The sequence below is a fragment of the Populus euphratica genome, unplaced genomic scaffold (assembly GCF_000495115.2).
Source record: "Populus euphratica unplaced genomic scaffold, PopEup_1.0 scaffold42.1, whole genome shotgun sequence".
In the NCBI taxonomy this organism is placed as follows: Eukaryota; Viridiplantae; Streptophyta; class Magnoliopsida; order Malpighiales; family Salicaceae; genus Populus; species Populus euphratica.
In genome coordinates this window covers 950,541-963,213 of record NW_011499903.1, presented here as the reverse complement: position 1 = coordinate 963,213, position 12,673 = coordinate 950,541, and the positions used below count along the sequence as shown (strand labels likewise).

General features: G+C 31.6%; 1 non-coding gene across 1 annotated transcript; it reads left to right on the top strand.

Moving 5' to 3' along the window:
* The first annotated feature begins 1,567 nt into the window (after nucleotides 1-1,567).
* Nucleotides 1,568-1,639, top strand: TRNAG-UCC (transfer RNA glycine (anticodon UCC)). The gene has a single exon. It is a non-coding gene; the product is annotated as a tRNA-Gly (tRNA).
* The last annotated feature ends 11,034 nt before the right edge of the window (nucleotides 1,640-12,673 follow it).

Here is a 12,673-nt window from a genome sequence, read left to right as displayed (position 1 = left end):
GTGCGGAGGCACAAATTTTTTTCTTTATAGGCTATTAAATAAATATATAATTTTTTAAAAAGTTATATATTAATTTATATATATAAATTTTTGAAGTCAACACTAAAATTTTAATTTAAATACATTACCAAAATTATTTAAAAAATAAATTTAAAAATATATCAAACTAAAATAAAAGGTAAAAATAAACTTAAAGTTACATTTTTGATATTTTATGAAATATAATTTATTTATAATTAAATCTAAATTGATATTGTAATAACCCTTCAACTGAAATAAAATAACAATCAATAAAGTAATTAAATTTTTTTTTATCAATTCTTCCTTTATTTATTTGATTCTTTCTTAAATTAGTGTTTTATAGATTAGACTTCGTAAGTTTACAATGTTATTCTTTTATTTTTTTTCTTGGATTTTTTTATATTTTCCCTTTAATTTTTTTTTCTTTCTCTCTTGTCTTTTTTTTTTCTTTTTCTATTCTGTTTTTGCCCAGTCAGCAACATATAAAAAAAAAAAAAACTGATTTGTTTTAGTTTGTAATGAAAAATAATTATTTTATTCTTAATAAGTTGTTTTGTTTTTATTTGATAATTTTTTTATTAGCACTACCAAACTTCGTTTATCTTAAAAATTTAACCAGATTTCATTCAATATATTTTAAGATCTCTTATAAAATTTCAGCTTAATTTGATAGTTGTATTGAAAATTACATATAATTATATAAAATTAGTTAAATTATGATTTTTTAATTAAATTTTTGAATTTCTTTAAAAATTATGAAATTTTAATTCAAGCTAAAGTATTATATTACAAGACTCCACTGAAATTTTAAAAAAAAATTAAATTAAAAATAAAAAAGTTATATAAAACTAATAAAAAAATATTAATAGACCCACCCTAGCCTTTGCATTCCTCCGCCCATGGTTCGAACAAACGCAGGACTGTTTTTAGGTGGGAAGTTCATGTTGTTGCAGCTTATTTTGCCACCAAGTTTGGCCTCCAGGGCTTGGCAAGAACATTGCAATTGGTCACTGGGGACAGAATCTGTCTTGCAAGTCCTCTGTGAGAGAACTTTCATTTCTCAGCTCAGCGCGGTGGGTACATCGCCAGTCCCCACACCATTGCAAGGCCCAAAAATGGCTTCTTGTTAAACAAGATTCATCTTGATTCTTCACCCTTAGATGCTTCAGCAAGAATAAGAATTTTTTAGTTCGTTGAGTGGGTAAGCCATCCCCCTTCAGCTCCTGAGGAGCTTTTGTGGTCTGAAATTAAGTGTTTGATTTTGCATTTAACCTGTTTTAAATTGATTTTCGCCGGAAGAAAATATCGTATTAGTGTTTTTTCAGATTTGAAAATAAAAATAAATTTAGTTAAAATAAAAAAAAAATAAAACAACATTTTGATTGAAAATAACTTTCTTCTCGTTCTCCTATATGACTATGAACAACTCACTGGAATTCATTAAAAAAACACACCCCTCACCGGAGAATATGGTGGTTCTGATGCCAATGCAGCTTGTGATGCTAAACATTTTAAATTTATTATATATTTGACCAGAAATAAACAAGCGTTTGTAGTCCAACGGTCAGGATAATTGCCTTCCAAGCAATAGACCCGGGTTCGACTCCCGGCAAACGCAAATAATAATTTAAGTTTTTATTTTAAGTTGTTTTGTCCAAAAATGGAAACCCCGAACTAACAGATATTTAGGCTATACTTTGCACAAAACCCCTATGTCCTTTTGATTACACCTCTTAAAGATATTTCAGTATAAAGTCAAATGGAAAGAGAAGTAATTCAATAAAAATATTTAAGAGAAGAACCACTTCCCTTGAAATTAAGTTAGTAATTATGATTTTTTTTCATCTTATTAATTTCATTCTCCAAAAATATGAAATTGAATAAAAATATGTGTCATTTTTCTAACAATTATTCAAACTATTCTACATGAAATTAATGAAGGAATCAGATCATATATATGAACAAGCTTTAGCATTTTATTTTTGGCAAAAAAGAACTTTCACATGATGAATTTATGATTTATCAACTTTCAAGTAAAAATAAGGCTTTTTATTCCCAATTATTTCTCAACTTTTTTGCTTTTATTATTGTCTAACTTTTTATTTTTCTTTTATCAATTCAAGCTTTGTAGACTCATTTTTTTATATACAAAAATCTCAGTTATAAATTAAAAAACTCGTATATTTATTTTATTAAATAAATCAAGAATTATATATAACAATATATTAAGACTAAAAAGAAAAAAAATGATAAATTTGATCCTTTTACTTTTTAAATGATAACATTTCGGTTCCTTAATATTTCAAAAAATCAATTGTAGTATAAAAATTTAATTTTTTTTATTTTTCAGTCTCAGGATATAGGTATTTTGTAAAACTCCTTAAAAAAAAAGGGGAGAAAACCAAAATTTTATAAAGAAAATGAATTGTGGCGGAACACTAGGATTTAACCTGGTCAAGGGTTAAAAATAAAATAAGCCAAGAAAGGAAATAATAATAAATAAAAAATTCTCTCTTGTAAAAAAAAAAGTAACCATCACTCTAAAAATAAAAGGAGAATAAGAGGGGAGAACTCTCTTTGACTTGTTGATTTTGAGATAGAACACGCCAGAACAAAAAATTAAGAGAAACACAAAGAAAAATTAGGAGTAAAAGAATTAAGTACATAAGAATCAAGAAAATAATACGAAATTAAAGAAAAGTTGAAAGAAGAAGAAGAAGAAAGGGAAATCAATCAATAAAATATTCAAAAAGTCATCTTGTGAATTCAAGATTATTTGGCAATATGCATTAACGTTATTATTCTTCTGGTTTACTCAATTCTAAAGAGGAAAGGAAATGCCCTGATTTTGTTTGTAAAATTAGAGTTCATGTAATTGAGGAAAATTTATTATATTTTTCAAAGATTTCCTGGAATAATGATGTAATAAAAAGTAATTATGAAAATTAAATAATAAATTAAAGAGAAATCTAATGGTAAAACCCTAACTAGAATCGAGTAATCAGATAAATATTCTAGGAGTGATCATTATATGATCTTATGCATAATTATGATTATATAACACTAGGAATGCATAATTATGATTATATAACACTAGGAATGTGATGAAATTAAGTTTTGAATTAAAAAAACTAGAAGGAAAAATGAGTTCTTAGATATTAAAAATTGTGAAAATTGAGTGTTGTTCTATTAAAAAAAGGGGGGAATTTTCCAGTGGAAAAAATGAGCGAGCTGTTTTAAGAAATAATTAGAACAATTTAAGAAATGACTAGACCGTTTCTCAAAACAACAAGACTATTATGGCTAGTGTTTTGGGGTAGCCTGATTTTGTGTTTCAATCTTTTCTTGGTTTTTATTTGAATCTTTTAAGTTATTTAAAATATATGAATGATTATTATGTGGAAAAGAAAACATAATGTATGTGCATGTATAAAATTAGATTGCTTAATGATATTTCATATATTAAACATTAAAAGATGAAAAATTATGTTTAAAGAAGTGAAGGTACTTATATTCATGAGTAATAAATACTTGGAGTGTTAAAAGATTTTAGAGATATGCATTCTTAATATTTTTAAGGAAATAATGTGATGTAAGACTTTGTGTGACCTAGGCAAAGCATCAATTATGTGACCCCGAGTAAGTGGAACATGACTAGCGATAGGAAGGGGTGGGTGCTTGACACCTCAACCTTTTTAATTTATAGAAATTATTATAAGTTGTGTTTTCAAAATTATGATTGTTAATTTATACAATATGTGTTATGGAATGATAAAGGCTAATGAAATCTCAATGTGAAGATTTATTTATATAAGTGTTGTGAGCATAAGTTGGCCACATGAATGGGGTTTAGGTTGATGAATTATTACTTATAAAATATTTAGGTGGTTGAATGAATAGTCAACTTTGTAAGTGAGATTTAGTTGAATATCACGGATATAGATATATATGGATTGTGTGTATAATAATCAGTCATTTATACGAGGCTAAGGTCAAAGTTCTCTAGATAACAAGATCGATGCATTTTATACATGAAAGTCAGCCACAAGAGTGGAGCCCTAAAATTATTAACTTGAAGTCTGTAATGAGAAAATAGAAATTTTTATCCTAAAATTAATGTACCAACCATAGGTGTGGGAGTAATGGACAATTTATTATTAGCCTCGTAAACAAGGACTAGGAAGGTGTTGGATATACACCTTAGGTATGGAAACCAAGTGAAATTAAGAGTGAGGTGTTATTTATATTAATGAGCCTCTGAATAAGGTTTATGAAAGGTTGTCATGGTAATTGTCACGGGTTAAAATTTTCATCGCAATCTTAATCCCAGCGCAGCAGTCTAGTCCCATTACTAGACTCAACATTTCTTCCAATTCACTCGTGTTTGTCTAAAGTCTAAGTGTTTCGCACACCCAGAAGTTTTTCCTACAACTCTTACCAATTTCGGCAACAAGAGCACAAGTTAAAAATTAAACATAGCACAATAACAACACCAGCAATTTACAGGAACCAACCCAACCTTTATTAATTCACAAACAAAAAAATGCACAATAACAATGTGTGTGTGCCATGCACAATCCGAATCTGCATGCTACACATGTTTAGGCTCTATATAATACACATACATTCAATGGAAGTTGCACATAAAACTACCCCTTGACAGTTTAACTCCCTCTAGACAGCACAGCACATTTCAGTGACAGCCTACTGTCTCGTAACTGCTTCGTAACTGCCCACAAGCAACTTCTTTGGTCTGCCACCCAACAAACCAAACTGCCCAAACTGATTTTCCCAACTGTCAGCCATCACTTGCAACTCAAGATGACTTAGACAGTCCATCGTCAACATCCAGCATGGTGCGAAGCATAAACCCGTTGTTCGCACCCACCTGTTATATTCGCTGCTGAAATCTGCATTGTCAACGCATACTACCTCTGCACTTGCGTGACGCCATTGCCTAGCAGCGAATTGTTGTCAACGCATACTACCTCTGCACTTGCGTGACGCCATTGCCTAGCAGCGAATTGTTGGCGCGCCCTTGAACCTAAGGTTGTGACAGTGATCCTTTATTATTTTGGTATTCTTGTATCGAAAACAACATTTAAAGTTTAATACTATATGAAAAAAAAATTAATCTAAAAGTTGGGGCTTATGCATAAATTGTTTGGGGTAAAAGGATTTGATTAGTAAATTAGTACCATTAATGAATGGTAGGAATATAATTGTGGTGAAAGATATATTAATGAAATCTATGTGAAATTTGTGCAATGAAATTTAAATTTATTTATGATTTATTAATGTCATGATGTGATGACGTAATTTTTATTCTAAATTGTTAGTAAGTTTATTTTTGACAAGTTGTTTATATGCTTCTCAAAACTGGACTAGCATGATCATTAATTTTAGTTGTAGGATTTTATTAGTTTTGTTTAATTGAACTTCAAATGGTTTTGTTTAATTGAACTTCAAATATTATCATTTAGTTGTAGAATTTTTATGTTTATGCTATTTCATTAACCTTGAAGGATTGTACCAAACAAATTATAGAACTATTATGGTTTAGTATTTATTAATGTAAAAGTTATGAAGATGGTAATTGACATGACAAAAAGATTGATGTCTTCTCCCAAGTGCAGGAGTGTCGAAGTAATAAATAACCCGGCAAGACCGGGGTCGAACCACAGGGAGGTTATTTGTACAAATTATAAATAACAATAATACAACAACAATAACAATAACAATAACAATAATAAGAATAATAATAATAGTAGTAGTAATAATAATAATAATAAAGAAAGAGAAGAAGAAGAAGATGATGAGAACTTGGAGATGGAAAATTAATGTAAGGATTAAACAATAATAATAACAAATGTCAAGGTTAGAGGTTCCACTAATGGTATATCAAACAAGTATAGTATAAACTCTTATTATTGAAATGGAAACCACACACAAAGGAGGTTCCAATCAGATTATATATTGTTAACATGATTACATTAGTCATCTTATTCAATTAATGCTAATACTTGTAAATCTCGTCAAGCATTCATGATTATAACTTATGTTAACAACAAATCAAGTTCATTTCATAGCTCAGGTGTCGGTTATACCATACATTATGGGCTATGAAAGTGCCAAGCATTTGTTGTACCAAGTGTTATACAACATAAATCAAGATTAGTCATTTAACAAGCAAAGTATTAAAGAGTGAACAAGATAACAAATATAAAACATGTTAGTATCAAACATTAAAGTCCATATTAAGTTTACATTATACTTATTCTTATACCATTAGTGTAACCTTTTTACCTTGACATAACTAACTTAGCTAGACATAATGAAAGAAAGCAAAATAGATAAACAAAATAAGAACATAAAAGTTAACTAAGTAAAGGAAAGGAAATGAAAGGTATAAACTTAATATTAATGAAAGCAAAGTATAAACATTACAAAAAATAAAAAGAGAGAAAGGAAGAGCATGATCTTGATCTGGAAACCAAGATGCCTAAATGCATGGCAAATGCCTCCTTTTATAGGCCAAAATTGGGAACTATTGATTTGATGACTAATTGATAAGTGGGTGGCCAACTTTTGACTTGGTGACAATCCTTATCTTCTTTTGTCTGCCCAAAACGTCATTGATAACGTCAAAATTGGAGCTAGTTGCAAACATGAAAGTTGTAGGCAATTGTCTCATATTTCTTGTGTAAAAATATTAGCTCATTTGGACTTCTAGAACTCCAGATATGGCCAAAATACCGAACAGTGCTCGGGCTGGAAGACAGATTCGGGCTTCTTTGTTGTTGCTACAATTTGGACTTGATAATGGCCTTTTTAGATCTTGGGCTCCATATGAAAGTTGTAGGCCTATGTCTTACCTTTCCATCCATATAAAGTGGACCTAAATCTCGGATATATAGCTCGAGATATGACCCAATTACCGAACAGTGTTCCGGTTTGGATTGCACCGACATCTCTTTTCTAAGTTTGGCCATCTCTTTATCCTTGCAATTTAAGTTCTTCTAGTCATCAATCAATCCTTTTATTTATGTGATAGGCCTGCATTAAAAATAGACATTTACCATAAATTATAGGTATCTTATATTATTAGATACATTATTATAAAACATATTTTAGTTAAGGAGTTATTGATACTTCAAGTGCAAAATGATAATATAAAACCATGATAAAAATGCACTTTTAAGTACTAATCACACCCCCCAACCAGCTTATTACTAGTCCCTAGTAATCAAAGCGTTAAAATAGAAAACAAATTTGCAAATTTCACAAAGCAAGGTATTCATCATTTAACTTCCATTAATCTATTCAAATAAACAAACTCTCGTTAAATTTATATACCTGCTTAATACCTCTTAACAAGATATTCATAAACCTTTCTTTTGTGCTCAATGTATCAACACATAATTATGGGGCTTTTCTTGGAAGAAAACAAAATTTGTGTTCTAATGTTTAAGGTTAACTTCCTTGGGTTGAGATTATTATTTTTATCTTTTTTTTCTTCTCTTTTTTTTAAATATATATATATATAATTTAAAAACATCATGCATCTTTAACCCATGTAACGAGCTTTTAGCTAATGACTCCCAAACCAGTTGGTCTTAGGGCATTAGGTGTTAAGACACCCCTACGAGCTTAGTAACTCGGGTCGCAGATACTGATATGTAGATAGTGCAATGTTTGATTCCCTTAAGCTTTTCTCCTCAACCCATGTAACAAGCGTTTGGCCAATAGCTCCCAAGTCAGTTGACTTTAGGGTATTAGGTGTTAAAACACCCCTTCGGGTTTAATTGCTTAGGTTAGGGAGGCTACGAAACCAAACTTATCTACATTTTTATTATCATCATTTTTTTTATTTTTTTTCTTTTTTTCTTTTTTTTTTCTTTTTTTTTCATGTTTTTGTTTTTTCATTATATACAATCCCTTTCCCTTAGTTGTTACCTTTAACAAAAGAACATAAATAATGTAATAATCCAATATGCAACCCACAATCATATGTTAAAGTGTGTGTGTGTAAATTAAGGTTTAAGAATACATGTTAAATAAGTATGTGAGCAGAATTAAGTGATAACAATGCGAGAGTTTGTAAACCTGAATATTTCAGGAAGTATTATAATAGACCTTGTTAAGAATGGTTACTAAGATGCGTCTCAAGAGTCACTTTAACAAAAGAGCTCATTTACTCTGCCATCCTAGTAACAACAATTATGCACATGCTTTATGAAATGAAATTTTTTTTTTATCAACTACTACCCTCTCCCCCCAACCAAAATGAGACATTGTCCTCAATGTTTTAAGGTAGAAAGATAGAGTATAGAAGATATCACCTGAAATAACGAACACCAACAAACCTGAAACACACTAAAACAAAAATAAGAAATAACAAAACACAATAATAAAACCAAACATGTGTATGTACAGGTAGTTGTGATTGTGGCTCACATCTTCCCGTGGTTTTACGTCCAAGAACGGCTTAAACGTCCTCTATGGGTTGGGGATAGGCTTCCTATCCAGTTTTCTTAAAAACTGGCAAACAGGGTCTTTTTTAGTCAGATTCCCAAGACTAAGTCGATCATGTTCTTTATGAAATAGTGGCCATAAATCATGAATTGCACGATGCACATCTCCACTAGGATGCATCTCAAGAGTCAATAAAAGATTATCTAAAGACTCTTTACTAAGGCCATCCTTAATGAATTGTATTTTATCTTCACGGTTTATAGATACCATTATTAAAGAATGACATTGTGTATTACAAGTCCATCTAGCACATCGATGACAGACTTCTAGTCGTTTTGCACGACGTTTCTTTGCAAAAGTGCTTCTACCTGTTCCAGGCATGTGTGAAATGAAGAAGTTAGAGGACTCACCTGATAATCGGACCTTTGCTTCACTCAACCAGCGAATATCTTCAGGAATTCCATGATTCATTAACAATCTCAATCTTACACATCTAGCACGATAAATTTTTGTAATCGCATTCTGAGGTAGAGCAGGAAAATACTTTTTCAATTTTTCAAGATTAGTGTCCATTATCAAATGAGACTTGGAAGAGAGATTCAAAGAATTGCACAAATATATACACAAATATCAGTTATTATGGGAAACTGAAAGAACCGACTTAAGTCACGGAGTACCGTTGTCCGCCATTTGACCGGGGTGAGAGAAACTAGCAAAAATCACTCAAAAAGAAACACAAAAACAATGTGAGAAAAACAAAATAATCAACCTTTATCTACAAGATCATTCCAAGCAGTTGATTCATTTTCACTGGGAAACTTATCAAAGTAAGCTTTCAAACGATGTCCATTTTCCTTAAAATCATTGTCATTCATTGAATTCTCTATATCACAGGCCCCATAAGGATTGGTCCATCTTAATCTTAGCTCTTTAGGGAATGCATAGAGTTGAGAATCATAAAACAAAACTTTTTGACCAGTATCAAGTTTTTGACAATTTTCACAAGTTTTGCAGAATGCATGGGTGTCCTTGAACATGGTGGGCCAATAAAATCCATTTTGAAAGATTTTTGCAGCTGTCTTTCTTGATGAGAAATAACTTCCACATGCTTCAGAATGACAAAGTTTAATGACACTACTTACCTCATTGTCGGGAATGAATCTTTGAAATATTTGATCAGGACAATATTTGAATAAGGTAGGGTCATCACAATAAAAATTCTTCACTTCGTTCAAAAACTTTTCTTTGTCTTGAGTACTCCAATCAGTTGGCAAATCTCCTAAAGCAAGAAAATTGATATTTTTATTATACCAAGGCATTGGACTAAGAGAAAATAAGGATTCGTTAGGAAAGTAATCATCCATTGGTGTGATGTCAGATGTCGAATCTGTTGTCACTGTTGACAAAAGATTCGCATCAACATTTTCGGTGTTTGTTTCATCCGTGATTTCTTCCTCAGAATAAACCATTTGCAAATCTTTAGTTTCATCCAATTCATTTTTACTTAAAGTAGATTCAAGTTGATCATAAACTAATTCCTCAATATGATCTACTTCTTGTAAATCATTATCATCTCTAGGTTGCTTGCAAATGTTGAAAATATTCATCTCCAATGTCATGTTTCCAAATGATAGCTTCATCAGTCCATTCCTACAATTAATCAATGCGTTAGAGGTTGCAAGAAACGGACGTCCTAAAATAACAGGAAATGAATTACATGCTTCAACAGGTTCTGTGTCCAAGACAATAAAATCCACAGGATAAATGAATTTATCGACTTGTACCAACACATCTTTAATTATTCCTCTAGGCACTTTTATAGATCTATCGGCAAGTAAAAGAGTTATAGAAGTTGGTTTTAACTCACCTAGATTGAGACTCTGAAAAACTGAATATGGAAGTAAATTCACACTAGCACCAAGATCAAGTAAGGCTCTTTCAATTTTATGCTCTCCAATAAAGCAAGAAATTGTAGGACAACCAGGGTCTTTATATTTTAAAGCATTATTGTTCTGAAGAATAGCACTTACTTGTTCGGCTAGAAAGGCTTTCTTTTTCACATTCAGTTTCCTCTTCACAGTGCATAGATCTTTCAAAAATTTAGCATAGGAAGGAACCTGTTTAATAGCATCCAGCAAAGGTATATTGATCCTTACCTGTTTGAAAATTTCATAAATTTCAGAATTGTGATTGACTTTCCTTTGTTTGGTCATGGCTTGAGGAAATGGAAGTGCTGGCGGTGAATCAGTCGTTTCTTTGCAATTTTCAGATTCAACCCCTTCCTTACCCTCAGAGATTGACTCATCATCTTTCTCATAAGGTTCAAGAGAGGGTTTTTCAATAACCTTACCACTGCGCAGAGTAGTGACTGATTTGACTTGATCCATGTGTTGGCTTCCGGAACTACTTGCATTTGCATTGTATTGCCCTTTGGGATTTTGTTGTGTTTGAGATGGAAACTTACCTTTCTCTTGGAAACTGAGAGCAGATGTTAATTTTGCAAGAGTATCTTTAAAATCTGTCATGTTTTGAGCAAGTTGAGTATTGATTGTCTCTTGCTTTTCAATGAATGCATGCAATGTTTCCTCAAGATTTCTTCTAGGAGGTGGAGCATAAGGAGGTGCATATCCATGAGAATTTTGGAAATTATGGTGTGCTTGAAACGGTGGTTGTGAAGTTTGTGCATTGTCACTCTTCCAACTGAAATTTGGGTGATTCCTCCAACCAGGGTTGTATGTTTGGGAGTATGGGTTGTGGTTGGCCCTTTGAAAACTGTTTAAAGCATGGGCTTGTTCATGGAGACATTCTTTAAAAGAAGGCAAGGTTGGACAATCGTTGGTTGAGTGTTCATTTGTTTCACAGATTTGACACACAATGTTTTCAACAGATTTTAATTGACCACTCTTTTTCAATTCTAGTGCCTCGACTTTTCTAGCTAAAGATGCAAACTTGGCTTGAAGGTCATGATCTTCCCTAAGGTTGTACATACCTCCACTAGATGTATGAGGTTGAGTTTTACTCGGTGCCTCACAAGTACCCGCGGTGTCCCAATTTTGAGCATTTTCAGCTAACAAGTCTAAGTACTCCATTGCTTCATCAGGGTCTTTATCTTCAAAAGTTCCATTGCACATCAATTCAACCATTTGCCTATCTTTAGGTGTTAACCCTTCATAGAAATGTGAAACCAATCTCCATGTTTCAAAACCATGATGAGGGCAAGTACTAAGCAAGTCTCGATACCTATCCCAACATTGGTAAAATGTTTCTCCTGGTTTTTGAGTGAAAGTGGTGATTTGTCTCTTGAAAGAGTTTGTTCTATGAGATGGAAAAAACTTCTTTAAAAACTGTTGTTGCATTTCATCCCAAGCACGAATGGATCCTGGTCTTAAATTTTGTAGCCATGTTTTAGCTTTATCTTTTAATGAAAAAGGAAAAAGCTTTAATCTAATGGTGTTCATGCTACAATTTAAATTATTATATGTGTTGCAGACCTCCTCAAATTCCCTTAAATGCAAGTATGGATTTTCCAATTCCAAACCATGAAAAGAAGGTAAAAGTTGAATAATACCTGGTTTAAAATTAAAATGAGATGCATCAGGAGGAAAAACTATGCATGATGGTGCACTTGTTCTTGTGGGATTCATGTGGTCTCTAAGTGTTCTAGCACGGTTATTCTCATTATTCTCATTATGAAGTGATTGATTATCTTCTTCGGCCATATTTTCTGAAAATGATGAGGATACCCTACAAAGTCTACCACTTGATGTACGTGACCACACTCTCATGCACGTGTAGGAATAAAATAAAAAGAAGAACAAGAAAGCAAAAGAAGGAGGAAGAAAACAAAATAAAAAGAAACAAAAGAAAAGAAACAAAGTTATATACAAGAAAAGTGAAAAGAGAAAATAAAATAAATACTATAATTTATACAAGAACTTACCTCCCCGGCAACGGCGCCAAAAACTTGACACGACTAAAAGATTGATGTCTTCTCCCAAGTGCAGGAGTGTCGAAGTAATAAATAACCCGGCAAGACCGGGGTCGAACCACAGGGAGGTTAATTGTACAAATTATAAACAACAATTATAAAACAACAATAACAACAACAACAATAGTAATAATAATAATAATAATAATAATAATAATAATAGTAGTAGTAGTAGTAGTAGTAGTAGTA